Source organism: Dermochelys coriacea, chromosome 9, assembly GCF_009764565.3.
Source record: "Dermochelys coriacea isolate rDerCor1 chromosome 9, rDerCor1.pri.v4, whole genome shotgun sequence".
Taxonomy (NCBI): domain Eukaryota; kingdom Metazoa; phylum Chordata; order Testudines; family Dermochelyidae; genus Dermochelys; species Dermochelys coriacea.
Window position 1 is genome coordinate 87,525,053 of NC_050076.1, and position 16,197 is coordinate 87,541,249.

At 42.2% G+C, this 16,197-nt stretch overlaps 1 protein-coding gene across 39 annotated transcripts in view; it reads left to right on the top strand.

Moving 5' to 3' along the window:
- LOC119861038 overlaps window positions 1–16,197 on the top strand; it is a 362,455-nt gene that overhangs the window by 46,530 nt on the left and 299,728 nt on the right. For 24 of the 39 annotated variants that reach the window (XR_005294766.2, XR_005294761.2, XR_006274123.1 and 21 more), the window contains one exon: window positions 15,304–15,374. The exons of 13 other annotated variants lie outside the window; for them this stretch is intronic. The gene's annotated coding sequence lies outside the window, so the exon portion shown is untranslated. Of the gene's footprint in view, window positions 1–12,980; window positions 13,154–15,303; window positions 15,384–16,197 lie in introns of all 39 variants that reach the window. 2 more of the 39 variants (XR_006274128.1, XR_006274130.1) reach the window with 2 other exon arrangements.

The window sequence follows — 16,197 nt, forward strand, 5'->3', positions numbered from 1 at the left end:
GCTTCACACTATGAAAAGACTTAAACTGCTAGGCTAGTGTATTTTTAATTTATATCAGTATAAAAATACTCTAGGTGCTGTGCAGAACAGAGAGAGAGATGGTCTCATGTCCCAAAGCGTGCAGTGTAAGGACCCAAGCCTGCAGCTGACTTTTGACATCAATAGGATTTAAGCATGTGCTTAAAGTTAAGCGCATACTGAAGTGCTGACTAGGGATGGGATAACTCACATGTCTAAACTTGAGGAATTGCATAAGTGCCATGTTGAATTAATTCTAGATAGGATTCTGTAGAAATTAGTCTAAAAACCAATAGAATCTGTTCTCTAAAATTTTTAAGCCAGCTGATATTCTAATAGAAAATAATATATCCCTGGACCCTGCTGTAGAATTCTGTAGGCTGGTTTCAAAAGATTGTCATTCTTTATTAAATGCTATTGGATTTGTCCTTATTAGTGGCTATGATAATGTACAGCACATGTTTTTGATAGTCTCGAACCAGGGATGATTTGCATTAGTTTCAGCAGCAGCAACATCTGTTGGTGGATCCACTGTTGTACAGAGGCACAAATTATTATATTATCCTCTTTTACGCAAACAAAAGTTCAGACATTGCCTCTTTACCCTGAAAGAAAAGATGCCCATTCCTAGATAAGCCTCAACAGCTTGATCTTAGAAGCATATTAAATAACATGTTCCTGAATTTCTGTTTCTTATGTGGAATGGTGACCAGAACTGGAAAAGCTCTGTGGTGCTTTCCAACTATGTATTTAATAACTGCAGCAGAAAGTGGTGGTAATGTTTTATCCAAAATGCAAAGCACAGAGAATTAGATGTGGCTTAAAGCATTTGTCAGAGAAGGTAGGTCATGTACCTTTGATGAAATGTAATCTCACTTCCAGTGTTAGAATTGTGCCACGTGCCACCTGAATGTAGGAGGCCTCCAATGAGCTACTAAAATTTTACCCTGAAAGGAACAACTTCTGCCCATACTCCATGTTAATAAAGACACAGACTCAGTCTTCTTTTTACTAGTGTTGCTAAACAAAAACATTAGTATGCAAAATATTTTTGATTTACAACCACTTTTGAGATCACAATAAAATAATGTAAAATATATTTTCCAGAAAGCAGGGTTTAAGGCTTGTAGACTTGAAACAAAAGGCTATGATTCACATCTCTCTTACCTAACTATAGGGAAACATTTCCAGCCAAAGCAAGATGATTAAGATAACTATAGTTTTGAAACCAGGAACCAACTGACCTTAAAGTGCTTCATGAAACTTAGTGTCTAAGCAAATGTGTAAGTGATTGGTTGGCTTGAGAATTGGAGATAGAAAATGATCAACATACAATATGCAAATGACTATCTGGGACTATTGAAAAGAGAAATTGTTAGTAGCAACTAGTGCCCCATGTTTTCAGTGGGAAACATCATTGGAAATGAAGTCTGGAATTTTCAAAGAGGTCTAAAAGAGTTAAATGCCAAACTTCCTTTTGAAAGTCCATGATTTGGATGTCTAATTTCTTGGGTGCTTTTGAAAGATGCAGCCAAAAGGTACTGGGTGATAATAGTGGAATAAACCCAGAGCAAATCCATAGCCTTCAGTGGGGTTAATCTGAGTTCAACTGATCTGATTCAATTGAGAACAGAATAGAGTTCAGACCTTTTTTTTTTTTTTTTTTTTTAAATTGTATGTTTAGAAGAGCAAAGTCCAATACTGAAATTGTGTATTCAGATTGTATTTGAATTTAAAGAATTAAAACAAATGAACAGTGAAGGGCAATTATTTCTAGAGTGCTTACTGGAAAGCATGTTTTTTTTTCTAAATTTTTAACTATTGATTCTTGTAATGTCTCCTTAAAGGCAGTACGGAAGTCAATAGGTGGTTATTATGATTAACTGTGGATATCTGTCTGTCTGTGAGCCTTTTCCCTTTCCATGTCTGCCTTACTCAGTTGCACATACTTTATGCCTATTTTTAGCCATGCCTCTCCCTTTGTGAACATTCGCTACTGGGAATGTGGGTTTTAAAGCCATCAGCCTTTCCTATCCTTGAGCCTCTCTAGTTATTACTATTGTGCAAACTATACAGACTATCACTGTAGCAGTTTTGGTTAGATTAGTCTTTCTCTGGAAGGCCATTTAAAAACCTGCTAATGATTCATGCAAAAATCTGGAAGAAATTCTGCCAAGAGGCTGTTTACCTGAGCATGAGAGATTTTGTGTGTTTTCTTTCTTAATTGCTCTTCTTAATTACACTGGATGTTTGCATGAAAAAAGTTTGTGGTGTTAAAAAGCATATTGACATCTTTAACTTGTATGTCACAGAATTTAATATCTTTATCAGCTGATGAAGTGAGCTGTAGCTCACGAAAGCTTATGCTCTAATAAATTTATTAGTCTCTAAGGTGCCACAAGTACTCCTTTTCTTTTTGCGAATACAGACTAACACGGCTGCTACTCTGAAACCTATGCTGCTGATTGTCTCTCCAGCAACCATGAACTGCTGTTCTAAAACTGGGAGGTTCCACTGAAATCGCAATGGGTCATTGTCTGACATAGCTGGAATTGGATGGGGAGAGCACTGTAGAAGCATTTTGACTGGGGTACCTTTAACAGCCAAGTGGCTAAGGATTGCATGATATAAAAACTTTATGCCATGAGTCTGGGTTGGCTGCATTACTGGAGTGGCAAAGAATTACTTAGAGATATGAACTGTTTGAAACCTCACTGAAGCTGTACAAGACTTAACATTTTCAGCTAGCAAGATTTCATTCCAGTAGAGAGGGTCCACATCTTCTCTGACTCTGAATAATAAAGGACCAGATACTTGAGACCTTGGCTTGACATAGGACCTGCATTAGTGGGGTTGTGGGGAGAAGGTGGTGCTAGAACATCAATTTTGCTGTCACGATCATGGGTTTTTCCACTATCTCAGTCATGGGGCTTGCTTGTGGCCTGATATGGCCTTTGGCATAACTTAGTGGAACTTAGATGAGACCTTAGATTGTTCTAACAGAAACAGGCCTCTAGGGACTACCCTACCATCCAGGGATTGGTGTGGAACATGGTGCTCCACCCCTTTCCTGATCCCAACCACTCCCGTACACTAAGACAGCTTTCGAGCTTCTCGTGCTGCCTGAGTTAAGTTAAGTGGCGAATAAAATCACCATATACTTCTCTGTCCTGGTGAGTCCCATATGTGTAAATTAAGCCAGGAGATGTGTGAATTTTGTATTTGTAAAAGTAACAAAGTGGAGTAACATGTTTCAGAAAGGCTTATTTTCCTGAAACTGTTAATCTATTTCCATTGCCATCGCACTTTAAATGAATCGAGAAGTTAAGAACATCAACAATGAATAAATTACCAGACCGCTGGTGGAAGTAAGGTGAATAAAGGGATATACAAAAAAATGGGTTTTGTCCATATAGGTATAGAAAAACCAGCCCTTCATTATGGAGCCAGAAAGGACCATTGTGATCATCTAGTGATCTCCTGTATAACACAGGCCATAGAACTTCCCGTTTGAACTAGAGCAGATCTTTTAGAAAAACATTCATTCTTGATTTTTAAAATTTCCAGTGATGGAGAATCCATCACAGCCCTTGGTAGGTTGTTCAAATGGTTAATTACCCTCACTGTTTAATTTGCACATTATTTCTAGTCTGAATTTGTCTAGTTTCAGCTTCCAGCCATTGTATTTTGATATACCTTTTGTCTTCAAGACTGAAGAGCCCTCTGTTATCAAATTTCTGTTCCCCATGCAGCAGAGGTAATGTGTAACTGGTGATAGTTTGTGGCACCTTAGAGACTAACAAATTTATTAGAGCATAAGCTTTCGTGAGCTACAGCTCACTTCATCGGATGCATTTGGTGGAAAAAACAGAGGAGAGATTTATATACACACACACACACACACACACACACACACACACACAGAACATGAAACAATTGTTTCATGTTCTGTGTGTGTGTGTGTGTGTATATATATATATATATATATAAAAATCTCTCCTCTGTTTTTTCCACCAAATGCATCCGATGAAGTGAGCTGTAGCTCACGAAAGCTTATGCTCTAATAAATTTGTTAGTCTCTAAGGTGCCACAAGTACTCCTTTTCTTTTTGCGAATACAGACTAACACGGCTGCTACTCTGAAACCTGTGTTGATAGTTTGTGTGTATGTGCTCACAATTTAAAGGTTTGGGGGTGAGGGGGCAAGTGACCACTCCTGACATGTTGTCTCTGGATCTAGAACAGAGGTTTTCAAACTGTGGGGTTTCCCCGCCATCCCCTTATTCACCTCCAGTGGGCCACCCAGTCTGTGCGAGGGGAGCAGTTTCCTCTGGGCAGCACCCCTACTATAGGAGTGGGAGACGGGCTCTCCCCTGGGAACAGACACAGGGCATTCACCCCAGGGAGGTCTGCAACGCAGGCAGCAAGAAGTGCTCGGACTCCAGCAGCAAGGAAGGAGAAGCAGCCCCATGTAGCAGGGCGGAAGGGGAGGCTAAGCCCGCAGCCAGCTGCTCTGCTGCTTCCTCCCTCCCCACACTGCATGGACACACAGTGAATGCTGCTGCGAAGGGGAGCCTCTGCCTCCTTGCTGCTGAGTGTCCTGGTGAAAGGTGGCCTGAGGCCTTTCCCACTGCCACTGACCTGTGGGGCAGAATCTGCAGCAGCCCCTTTGGATTGCTCCCCTTGGAACATTTAGTTGTTCCTAAATGAAAGGTGGAAATCTGGGGGGTGGGGGGAGGCCCATGTATTGCCTCTGCCATATAGGGACTTATAGGTTGTAATCTCTTTTACCTTCTCTTTATTAAAATGAAGAGATTGAGTTACTTGAGTCTATCACTATAAGGCATGTTTTCAATTCTTTAATCATTCTCATGGTTCTTCTCTGAACCCTCTCCAGTTCATCAACTTCCTTCTTGAATTGTGGACAGCAGAACTGGACACAGTATTCCAGCAGTGGTTGCCCCCACATCACATAAAGACATAATATAACCTCCCTACTCCTACTCAAGATTCACTTGTTTATACACCAAGGATTGCCTTAGCCCTTTTGGCCAGTGTCATGCTGGGAGTGCACGTTCAGGTGATTATCTACTATGACTCCCAAATCTTTCTCTGAGTCACTGCTTCCCAAGATAGTCCCCCACCCTGAAAATATGGCCTATGTTCTTAGTTCCCAGATTACTCCTGGGGGGATTCTGCGCCATTGCATGCTTAATTTTCTTTTTTGCACAGAAAAAAGCTCCTGCCAGAAAGCTGCTGCAGTTCTGCCTCTTGCCCATGAGAGGACACTTTGGTGCTAGAACAGAGCAGCAGCTCCCAGACAGCTGGAGAAGAGAAAGAGTCTGCCTTCTTCACAGAGCCTGTCGGGCTAGGTCAGGATAAGGGCTATTGGTAGATGGACAGTATGAGGCTTCTGGGGGGTCAGAGAGGGGCTCATAAGGGCTAGTGGGGGAGGAAAGACTGGAGCAGGGGCTGAATGGGAGTGGAGGCACAGGGCCACAGCAGGAGGGAGTGCAGGGCCACATAGAGATGGGTAAAAAGAAAAGGAGTACTTGTGGCACCTTAGAGACTAACAAATTTATTAGAGCATAAGCTTTCGTGAGCTACAGTTCACTTCTCATGAAAGTTTATGCTCTAATAAATTTGTTAGTCTCTAAGGTGCCACAAGTACTCCTTTTCTTTTTGCGAATACAGACTAACACGGCTGCTACTCTGAAACCTGTCAGATGGGTGTGGCTGAGTGGGGGCACAGATACATGGGGACAGGGGAAGGGGATGCAGGGTCGTATGGGGATTGGGGAGTGGGTTTCTGAGTGGGGGTGGAGGGACACATGTGGACAGGGGATTCAGGGACAAATAGGGATGGGGAAGGTGTGCCTGACTGAATGGGAGATGCTAAGGGGTCAGCCAAGGTCTGCATGGGGGAAGCTCCCTAATAATCCCTTTCAACCCCCCAAAAACCCTGTTCCATACTTTTCCCACCCATATGCAACAACCCTCCAAGTTCACACCCAGGCTCCTTCCCAGCAATTACTTCTCTCTCCCTCAGCTTCTGTTACCCTGACTCCCCCAAGCCTTTGCACCGCTTCTGAGGCATGAGGGAAATACAGCTCTGTATTGTAGTTTAAATGAATTATTACTCAGAGTTCTGTATTAATATGCTTAGTAAGGAATCTATTTGTCATAGAACATTTCCTGAATCTTTTTTTGTTGTCTGTATTGTTGCAGACATACTTGCTGACAGGTATTTTGAAATAAATGACCAAAAAGAATTTAAACTGGTGTGATGATATTATGTTGTTCTGATAAATAAAATACGCAGAATTTTGCAGCATTTGAAAATATTGTGTGCCTTTTTAATTTTTTGTTGCAGAATTCCCCTCAGGAATACCAGATATATGACTTTACATTTGGCTGTATTAAAACACACATTGTTTGCTTGATTCAGATTGCTCTGTACCAGGGACCTATCATTTTAATTATTTATTACTCCCCCATCTTTGTGTAATTTGCAAACTTTATCAGTAATGATTGTATGTTTACTTTCAGGTGATTGACAAAATGTTAAATAGCACATGGCTAAGAACTGAGCCCTGCAGGTCCCCACTAGAAACATAACTGCTTGAAGAAGATTCCCCACTTACAATTACAATTTGAGATCTTTTTGCTAGCCAGTTTTAATTAATGTGCATCATGTTGATTTTTTTGTATGGTTCTAGCATCTAAATTAAACTGTCATGTGGTACCAAGTCTTATAAAAAGCCTTACAAAAGTCCAAGTATATTACTTGGGATTGCCACCTCTCAGAATTTTGGCTTCTGTAATTGGGTGCCATGTAGGGGTGCCAGTCAAAAAGGGGACCTGGCAGTGTCCACTCAGATGTACTGATTGGACACCAAAAGCCCAGTTACCACTGGGTGTGGGGGATACCAGTTCTCAATGATGTAATAGATGGCATCCATCAAGGTCAGGAAGTAAAGGGTATGAGTCAGTGAAGTCAATGAAAAGACTCCCAAAGCACTGAAAGAAAAGGAGTACAGACTAACCTGGCTGCTAGTCTGAAATCTCCCAAAGCACTGTACATCAGCTAAGAATTGGCAAGGTGGTACAGAGCTGAGTTCCGCTCCTCCCCCTTTCCATCCTTCCTTGTATGCCAGAGCAGAAAATGGGGAGTGCCAGATGGCAGTGTGGGCACTCTGCCAGCTTTATACCAGCTGAGACTTTCCTACAGTGGAGAAATTCTCAGCTAGGCAAATTCCAGCTTCTTGTGCAACCAGTCTGGAACAGATGGAGAGAATCTGGCCCCCTCTCTCTCTCGCTTTGGTGACTGGCAGTGAAAGAACCCAGTGGATGAGACCTTAGATGTGTTTCAAATATGATTAAGAATATGAAGAGTTTGGTCATTTAAACCCCAGGTGGATTAATTTTTACATATTAGCCGTTGTTTTACTTCTTTGCAACTACTATGGGGAAGAATCCTGAAAAAATGTGACTGCAGCTTGGTAATGTAGCTGGCAAATTGGTGCTTTCATCTTGCAGCTTGATCCTCACAGCTGTATCTCTGTGTGCCCTGATCTTTCTGCCGCACAGATATCACAGATGGAAATAACTTGACTTAAGAGGAAGATGATGGTCTAACAAATGCAAGATGACTAAGAAAAACTGTTTCCTACTTACTCCTTTTCATTCCGCCTCTCTTCCTCTTTAGTTCTGGATTTGTTCCACACCCAATTGTTCTTAAGGGAGGTGGAGGTTGTATGGATTAGTGGGTAGGATACTGGGCTGGGTGTCAGAAGACTTGAGTTCTGTTCCCAGATTTTCCCCTGACTTGCTGTATTACCTTGGGCAAGTTCTTTAACCTCTCTGAGCCACACTTTCTCCATCCATAAAATGTACACACTCAAAGGAGGTTAGTGAAACTTAAATGATCAATACTTTGAAAGTGCTTTGAGATCCTTTGAGGAAAGGAACTATAGAAATGAAAAGCATTATGCTCTGTCATTATTGTGGTTGCACTGAGAATTCTCTACTGAACAAAACACTGATTTCCTCTTTTTACTCATTTTCCCTGCACTGGAAATTCCTTCATATGGAAAGTTTTGATTCAGGATTTCCTAGGATCAATAGGGTTTAATTGTAGCTTGAGAGTTACTTCACATGTCCAAGCCAGCTCTTTTTGGTGAGTTTCTGGCTATATTCATTTTCTGCTATGTAATTTTCTCATATCAGTTAAATTTCTTTTTATCCTTCATCTTGTCCTCCTTACAAGCAAGTGTTTAGATTTATTGATGTTTACTCCTGTAAGTTTTTCCTTAAAGGATCAGAAAAGGGTTGTGTAGAAGGGCACAAAATCCATACAAAAAGAGAAGTAGCTAGCCCCTATCTACTGGGCAGTGCTATTCTCAGTGAACATGAATAATCCTTTTTTCATTCCTATAGAAGTCTGATCTTTCTTCCTCCATCTAAAATAACAGTCCATCTGTCCCATAAATGCATGGTGAGGTGTAATTTCATGTCAAATCTTCATTGCATTGCCATGCAATCTGAAGCTCACCTAACAACTAAAAGAGCTTGACAAGCTCCAGCTCACCAAAATGGTAATGTTCATCCCTGCCTGAATTTAATTTGAGCTTGCCTTTGTACTTCCCTTTCCTATGCAAGATACCTGAAAGGTCAAATGTGCAGAAGGCAGAATGTCACTGCATTTTCTAACACAGGATTCCAGATTTCTAACACTGCAATCCAGGAGATGGGAGTGCACTTCTAATCTGCTTTCCTGTTTCTCACAAGACAGGTAATAGCAAAAGGCCTCTGGGACTTTAACACAGTATTTCTTTAGATGTCTATAGTTGCTTTTTTCGGGGCTGAAACACCTCTTGATCACATTGGTGTTTTCTACTTCAATGGCCCTTTAGGGCAACTCAGTGTCTATTTTTTATTTTAAGCAGGTTCAGAAATCTCATTTTACATCTAATTTATCAAATTCCTCTTAATTTTTATTTTTCACTATGAAGAATTTGTTTGGATCTATCGTATTGACCTCTTGACACTTTGACAAACTTTAATTAAGTCTCCCACATGAAGTACCTTGTTAAATAGAATAGCTCAGTATGCTGGGTTTTACTGTGTATAAGACACTGAGCCAAGGACACCCAAATGTTGCCAGGACCTCAATGGTAATTTGCTATTTATGTACCCAAAGGTCACACCTACCATAGGTTGCAGATACTCTTCTTTTTTGGTCTGCAAACGTTCCAGTCTTCTGCTTGGATCAAGATGGAACATTGCTATTGGGGTGCAGAAAGAGCACCATCACCTCCTGAGCACCCCCTTGTGGCTGAGTGTGGCTCTGCATCATCCTGCCTTAGTTTCCCCCCACCTTCATGCGGTAACGTCCTGCTCAAGGACGAGCCAAACCCTATTGTACAGCCATATATCTCCCTTTTAATAAAGCTTTCTGAAAGGAGAACTTGTACCTCAGAGCCAAAATAAAATGTAAAAGTCCCAAAACAAGTCTCTAGGTTCCTGTAGCAGCAGCTTCTGCTGTAAGGGCTCAGCCTTCTTTGCTGCCTGGAGAGCTTTTGCAGTCTTTTCAGTTTTCAGGGTCTCTCCCAGGCTTCTGTCCCTGGAGACCTTTTGCCTAGTTCAGGATCCCTAGGAACTCCCCTCCTCAGGAGCCTTTTTTCAGCTGAGCTCCTCTAAGTCTTTTATTAGTCCTGGGAGCTCCTTACTTAACTGCCTTCCAGTTAATTAGCAAGTGTACTATCCCCAGGTGGAGCTGCGTTAGCTCATACCCAACCTACCTGTGACAGGCTCCATTGAAGGGAATCTGACTCTCTTAAAGGGCCAGTCCTGTGACATGAGGCCAGTAGTCATGGCATGCCATATCTCCTTATTAAAGATCAGGCCTGACAGAAGAAGTCGGAGTATGTCAACATTGCAGTAAAAGACCTGCAGCTGGCCCTTGTCAGCTGACTCAGACTTGTGGAGCTTGGGCTGTAGGGCAATAAAATTGCAGAGTAGATGTTTGAGCTTGGGCTGGAGCCCGGGTTTTGGGATACCCCTGCTTCTTGTGGGATCCCAGAGCCTGGGTTCTAGCCCAAGCCCCAATGTCTACACTGCAATTTTATAGCCCTGCAGTCAGAGCCCTGTGAGCCTGCTTCAACTGATGTGTTGCCATTGGTGTCTTATTACAGTGTAAATGTACCATGACCAACCACAATTGGCTATCCCTTGCTCAAGATAATGGGCCAGATTCTCAGCTTGTGTAGATTAGCGTAGCTTTATGGGCTTCAATGGAGCTACATTGACTTACACCAGCTAAGGATCTAGGGTATAGACCAGGGAAATCTGTTGGCGGGCCAGGATGGTTTGTTTACCTGCAGTGTCCGCAGGTTCAGCCAATCACAGCTCCCACTGGCCACAGTTTGCCGTTCCAGACCATTGGGGGGCTATGGGAAGTGGCGTGGGCCAAGGGACTTGCTGGCTGCCACTTCCCGCAGCCCCCATTGGCTTGGAGTGGCGATCTGCCAAACGCGCGGACACTGCGATCTGCTGAACGTGCAGACACTGCAGATAAACAAACTGGCCCAGCCCGCCAATGGATTTCCCTGACAGGCCACATGCCAAAGGTTGCCGATCCCTGTTATAGACTAAACAGCATCCCTCATTTAGGGATAGGAGCAAATAACTTCCAGCAATGAAAATATTATCAAAATTAGAAACTTAAAAAACCTGTTAGGCAGCAGGCTTGAGGGGGAAACCTTTTCAGTGTCGCATCTTTACAATTCAGATGTAAATGCCTCTGCTGAATGTAGTTTTTCTTCCCCGCCCTCCCCCCCAATTCTCTGGGCTATTGAGGGAAACATTGAGCGTATATCTACCCCTGCATGCCTCCTTTCAGGCATCTCTGTTCAACAGCTACGGACACATCACACAGATGCACCAAGGCACTTCCCAGCAGGAAAGCCAAAATTTGGCCCCTTGTTTCTAAATCTGTAAAATATGTGGAGGAGTGAGAGCAAAAGGTGGTCTATAAATTAAACAATAATATTAATTCATGTGGAGAGTGGCAGTTGGGCTGTTAATGAAAGATGCTGTAAGCTGTGTTCATGGCAGATGAACCTTTGGTCCTTGTCAGTTAGCTTTGGGGAAGCTTTTAAACCAATCTCATAGCAGGATTGCCACACAGGTTCACCGTAACAACTCAGGAGCACATAATTAAAGCCACTCCCACCCTGGAAAAGCATTCTCAGCAGACTTCAGAAATTCTAAAATGCTTGTTTATTTAATAATTATCAAGCATAATTATGGGAATGAGTTTAGTTCACATTTACATATTAGCAATGCATTTTAATGATCTGATTATACAAAAGTGAGATACAATAGATTGCATTTTATATAGAAAATTTGTTACCAGTCATAAGACAAAAAACCAAAAACCAAACAGATTTATGAGAGCTCTGGGAATTATCATGTACTAAATCCTGGGGTTGTAATGAAATAGCTAGAGCAGAACAAAACTCAAACCACTCTGTGTGCAAAAATCCACAAATTCTGAACTATTGCAGAGTGACATGAAACAATGCAACTTTTTGGAAGCTTTTTTGAATACCACTAAATGGACAACAGGGTCTTTGGAGAGGATTTTGTGAAGAACTGTTTCCCTTAGGAGGTAGAAAAGTTGCTTTCTTTGTGTCTGAGCAATGGAGTTAACATGCCCAGATGATGAAGAAAATGACCCGTCTGTTTCATCCTGCTCTCAACTTCCTTTTTTATCTGTCTCATCCTTCCTTCCTTTCATCCATCTCTTGCTTTCATTCACTAGTGTTCTGTCTAGAAAGCACTGTTGTGTTTTGTCCTAATAATGTCTGTATTTTGATGGTGGGGGTAATTATATTTTGTTCATGTATGGGTTTTTGCATGCTTGGGCTGTGTGTGTCAAGCCTTTAAAAATCTTAGAGACTCCATTCCTTTGATCTTAATTTGGGGGAATACAATATTATCTTTGACTCATTAAGTGTCCTCTTTTTTTGTTGTTTTCAGAGGTTTGTGATTTATTTTGTGCAGCACTGCAGCAAATGGGATGATCCTTAAGTCAGGGAAATCAAAGCATGGCTGTGCGTGTGATGCACTGACTGGCATATGGGGAGAACATGGTGAAATATTCAGTTTGTATTTGAGGGGTTTGATCTGTTTTTGCTGTAAATAATTAGAAGGAGATTAGGTGGAACAGTGTGACTAATAGAGAAACTGAAATGCTAGAATTAAACAATCCTGCGAGAGCTTCTGAAAGAACTCTTGGGATCAGATGTTAATAGTCTCACTCCACAAGATACAGAGATGCATGTTGTTTTTGTCAGCATGCTTCAGTGTATATACTAATTTGGGTCTGTTGGAAGCACCCTCAGCTCTGGTCCATAAATCTTGGGTTCAAGGACTACACAAGAACTGGAGTTCCCACTAAATGCATAAATTATGGAGTCATTTGTGAAGGGAGGATGCTGCAATATTAGTAGCGCTATCCTTTGGAGATGATCCTGTGGACCTGATTATCAGATGTCTGCACCTGAGTCATGTGATGAGTGCATAAATTGGTGTTTAGAGGCCCAAATTTACAAAATAAGTCAATACATTCTGATCTGAGCATTCAGAGGTAGAGCTGGGTGCCCTAATGTCTGGTGCCCAAGTTTGAAAACTTGAATCTTTATGTTAAACCAATGTTTCTACCACAGAGAGGTGTGGCATTAGTGATTAGAACATGAAGCTAGGACCCAGGTGCTCCTGGGTTGTAACCCTGGCACTAACATACAGCACCATCCTGTGGTATGGAAAGTGACAACCATCAGACACTCTGAAACCAATGGAGAGGGTCAAATTTCTAGCCTGGCCCTTAACAATGCCTTCATTTAAAAAAATATTTATTTTGCAGATGCAAATTATTGCTGCTGTATATTTTTGCAGATATAATTGCTGCTAGCAATTTGCTCCCACAAACATGGAGACCAACTTCTAAAAATCTGGTTCATAAAGCCTACTATTCACAGAGCCTTGTATTTGATACAACAAGCTATTTTCCCTTATCTGTCTTGCCTGTTTACTTTGGTCTACACAATGGATCACTTCATCCTTATTGTGTAAGTATTCCAAGGATGAATTTGGCTAATTCTCTCACTTTACCTTCATTTATCTATAGGTGGTCTGACGTAAACCTAGTAATGCTGCTCTTTAGGGTGGTTTGTCCATATTTTAGGGTTTGCATGCTATTCACCATGTGTCAAAGAACAAAAGTTGAAGATTTAGTGGTGCTATTTAGACTGTGCTGGACAAGGGTATCTCTGAAATGCAAGGCACAGCACTTTGACTGGCATATTGTTGCAGGGGACTCAATTAAACCAGGAAACATCTGATATCACTATTAGCAGCAGCAACACTCTGCAGTTCTAAAACACAAGCTAGGTCCTGAGAGCAAGGCCAATCTCTTTCAATAGGTTATATCATTCCAGTCACTTGATGAAATGGATTCTATAGTTTTTACAATAAAAATCACTTATGTTCGTATTAAGAGAATTCAATGTTTTTTTTAAATTCAGTATCGGTTATTGCCCTTGATGAAAAAAGACCAGCATTATTGTTTACTTTAAAGATTTCTGCTTTCTGTTGAAATCAGCAGGAGATGAGTCACTAAAGTGCAAAGATGGCAAGAAGCCACTAATCATGAAGAGTGAGCTCTTTATCTTCCTTCTACAGAGCTCTTTGCAGGAAACGACTCTGTTGGTTATCCTGTAGGCAGCTTCATTGTCAACATTCAATGGAACTCTACCTTTTAACAAAAGGAGATACATTTCTTTATCTCCCTAATTAAGGCTTGGACTCTAAAACATTGTGTTTTGTCTGTGGCTCCAATGATATGCTTTAAGAAGAACAACACCCCTTTGGCTGGGGTGAAAAAACTTGATGCTGTCTGTACTTCATGGATTTTCAAATCAGAGGGAGAGCTTTAGGAACTGAGAAGTGAACAAATCCTGTGGGCTTATGCTGCATCTATGTGATGCACATTACCTTGGCTATGACTGCCCAGTAGTCAGATGGGCTGGAACAGAGAACATGCAAATTCTTGCTGTGTGTACTGAAGGAGCTTTCCACTGAAAACACTTGGATATGCATTCTTACCACACAGTGACTGGTTTTATATGTTCATGCTAAAAGCCAAACAATAAACAAATCTCTAGAGCAGGTGCAGGCTGCCACATTCATATTCAACAGCTTCCAAGCCAATTCAAAATGGCCCTATTGGCTTTCAGAAATTCCATGGACTTGCCCCTACCTCTCTGACACCATAGTCATCTCTGCTCATCAGTCTGTTCCTCCAGATCTGTCCTGCTGTCAGTCTAAAAGATGTTCAAAAGATTCAGATGTTCAAGAATGAGAAAGAGGTAACTAGGGGCAGGGATATGGGGGTCCTGCAAAGGGAAGCCTATGAACAGCCAAAGTTGGGGGACTCTTAAGCCGAGGTTTGTAGTTTACTACTGTTAAATGGACAAAGGCAAACTCCAGGAAGGAACCATTTTTGGACAAGATTTACTGTCGGGTGCAATTTTTTGTTTATTTTTGCTTCTGGAAGGTTTTTCCCAACTGTTCATAAATCCTTTTGCTCAGAATGAAGCACTGGAAAGCACTTCTTCCTCATTGCCAGGGCAGAAACAAAGCATGGAACAGCTTGGCAGGGGCATATCAGATTTGCATCTGCTCTGTTACACACCTGAGTTCACTCTTTCATAATTAACCTTTTAAGGTTTCCTTTATGTTCTTTTCATGTGGGTTTATCATCCAGAATTCCCCACTTCTCCATCTCTTAATTTCCCACTGCCACACTCAAAGACCAAACCTGTCTTTCTTCTGGAGCTGGACATGCCCACACCAAAGCCATTAATTGCATCATCTGTAAGGGACTGCTAGAAAGCAACATGAACCAGTGGGTTTCTAGCCTTGGTTAACTGAATAGGGATGACCAATGGGCTGTATATGCCCATAGGCAGATCCCCAGCTGCCACTCTACCACCAGATCATTGTTTCTTCTTTCAGTAAATCAAAGGGCCAAATTCTGCCCCAGCTACATCTGGGCCACTCACTCTATTAACCTCATTGGTAGTTTCACCCCTAAGTGTAGGCAGAACTGGTGCCAGTTTATTGGTTTAACAATGCAGAAGATAGAAAACCCATGCTCTGCAAAAAGGTAGAACTGCCTTATAGATACTACTAATGATGATTCCTTGCACTTCTCTAGCACTTGCCATCCTGAGATCCCAAACACACTCTCAGACGCCAATGGATCAAGCCTCCCAATGCCCTTGTGGGGTAGGTACAGTGAGTATTATTATCCTTGTGTTGCAGCTAGGGCAGCTGAGGCAGAGAAATGAAGTGAGTTGCCCAAGGTCACACAGGAAACCTGTGGCAGAGCTGGAATGAGAGCCCAGGTCTCCTAACTCCATCCCCTCTGCTTTAATCATGTTATACCCAAGTCCTATCTCTTCTCTCTCTCCTGAGATGTTACAATGAAGCAATTAGGTGAAAAACAAGGGTTGGAAAGAAATGTACGCTGTCATAGTAAGTGTAGCCCTGGGGGCTGCTGCATTTCCTCTGAATCCCTACACTAGGGATTGGCAACCTCTGGCACATGGCCTACCAGGGAAATCTGCTGGCGGGTTGGGATGGTTTTGTTTACCTGCAGCGTCTACAGGTTCGTCCGATCACAGCTCCCCCTGGCTGTGGTTCGCCGTGCCAGGGGGCTGTGGGAATCAGCGTGGGCTGAGGGATGCGCCACTTCCCACAGCCTCCATTGGCCTGGCATGGCAAACTGCAGCCAGTGGGAGCTGTGATTGGCTGAACCTGCGGATGCTGCAGGTAAGCAAACCGTCTTGGCCAGTCAGCAGCTTTCTCTGGCAGGCCATGTGCCAAAAATTGCCGATCCCTGCCCTACACTCTAACAGCTGACACACAGTGGCTGCAGTGCTTAATCCTATGACAACAGCATGACCCAAATCGCTAGCCCCTAGCTATATCCCTTTCCCTCTCAGTCTGCTACCGGTTGGCAGCACATGTGGTTCCACCGCAAACAGTGCAAAAGTTGCCCATTAAGATCATTTTTATGAGCAGCTTTTCCGACTTGGGTTGGGGCTGT